Raw genomic sequence first — 2,005 nt, forward strand, 5'->3', positions numbered from 1 at the left:
TTATTGGGTGAGGGGATTTCTGAACTTCTGGCCAGCAAACTGGGCCTTGCCACCCAGCTCCTCTTCAATCCTGAGGATCTGGTTGTACTTGGCCAGGCGCTCAGATCGGCATGGCACACCAGTCTTGATCTGTCCAGGGCAGAGTCCCACCACCAGGTCAGCAATTAAAGTATCCCCGGTCTCTCCAGAACGAGGAGACCCCACGATGCCCCACCCATTGCACTGGACCAGCTTGCACACCTGCAGAGACTCGGTCATGGAGCCTATCTGGTTCACTTTGAGCAGGAGGCAGTTGCACAACTTCTCGCCCACGGCCTTGCTGATTCACTTCGGGTTGGTCACTGCGAGATCGTTTCCTACCACCTGGATCCCAGAACTGGCCGTGAACTTTGCCCAAGCGTCCCAGTCAGCCTGGTTGAAGGGGTCTTTGATAGACACCACTGGGTCATCCGTGATGAAGGACTTGTACAGGACTGCCCGTTGGTCAGGTGAGATGTACCTGCTGAGGTCATCAGGGGACTTGAAATCTAGGTAGTATTTTCCCAGACCTGAAGAATTCGGAGGCAGCCAAGTCCATGCCAATCACCACCTTGTCGGTGTAACCAGCTATCCCAATAGCGTTCTTCAGCAGCTCCAGGGCTTCTTTGTTCTCCAAGATGTTGGGGACAAATCTGCCTTCATTCCCGACATGGGTGGCATCATTGCCATACTTTTCCTTGATGAAGTTCTTCAGGTTGTGGTACACCTCGGCCCAATGCTCATGGCCTCCTTGAACTTGGCTGCTCCGATGGGGAGGATCATGAACTCCTGCATCGCCAGCTTGTTGCAGGCGTGGGAGCCGCCATTGATCACATTGAAAGCAGGAACGGGCAGGATAACTTGGGAATTGCCAGCCAAGTCAGCAGTGTGACGGTATAGGGGGACTCCGTTCTCAACAGCTCCGGCCTTGCACACAGCGAGGGACACGCCCAGAATGGCATTTGCACCAAATTTTGATTTTTTTCTCAGTTCCCTACATCTCAATCATCAGCTTGTCGATCTTTTCCTGTTCCGTAACGTTCAGCTTATTGCTAACCAGGGCAGGCACAATTGTTTTATTGATGTGCTCGACAGCCTTTGAGACACCTTTGCCCAGATACCGGGTCTTATGATTGTCCCGGGGCTCCAGGGCCCCATAGCTCCCAGGCGAGGCACCACTGGGCACAGCAGCTCTAGAGAGCCCTTTGGCGCTGTACAGATCGATCTCAGCAGTGGGATTTCCACGGGAGTTGAAGATCTCTCCGGCGTGAATCTTGAGGATAGACATGATGGATTTCTGGCCACTGGTTGTCATCGCCCAGGAAGGAAGTGGAGGAGGCTGCAGACACCAAGACGGGTGTTGGGTCAGCAAAGCGCGGATGCTGTGACTCCCTGAGAAGCTATAAAAATGTTCTTCATGAAAGTGACACTTCTAAGCAATGGGGGCACTGACTCAGAGTGTGAAAACGTGATCGTGTCTGAGAATGGGAAGTGTGATTGTCAACGGCTCAGAAAGCGCTGGGCGATTGCTTCCTCCCTTCCTAAAAGTAGGACTTGCCATTATCTCTGTTAACAGCATGCAGGTATATCTAGCAGACTTTGCCTTTGTTCCAAGGCAACTCTCTGTCTGGTGCAAGAAACTCACAAATCCTTTGGAGAAAAGAGAAAATAAACAACCTTTTTTTTTTTTCTTAAGCACTCACTGTGCACTAGACAATGCATGTTGTGACTGTGGCTAGCGGCCAGCAAGCTGGTCCCATGTATTCCATGTGTCTTAAAGCAAAAATTCTCCATAGGACTTTCTTGGTTGTAACCTTTATGGAAGACGTTTGTCCAGGATTCCTAGTATTGCTTGGTGGGTTCGGGCTACCTGCTTTTGGGTAAACAGGCAACCACAAACCACGTACTCCAGGCAGATTCCTCAGGTCCTCATCAGTACTGCATACACGATGTGTCCCTCAAGTGCAACTATGCTGCAATAAGCATA

At 51.1% G+C, this 2,005-nt stretch overlaps 1 pseudogene; it reads right to left on the bottom strand.

Moving 5' to 3' along the window:
- On the bottom strand, positions 1–1,306 carry LOC142432011 (alpha-enolase-like; annotated as a pseudogene).
- Between the last annotated feature and the right edge of the window lie 699 nt (positions 1,307–2,005).

The sequence above is a fragment of the Tenrec ecaudatus genome, chromosome 18 (assembly GCF_050624435.1).
Source record: "Tenrec ecaudatus isolate mTenEca1 chromosome 18, mTenEca1.hap1, whole genome shotgun sequence".
Classification (NCBI taxonomy): domain Eukaryota; kingdom Metazoa; phylum Chordata; class Mammalia; order Afrosoricida; family Tenrecidae; genus Tenrec; species Tenrec ecaudatus.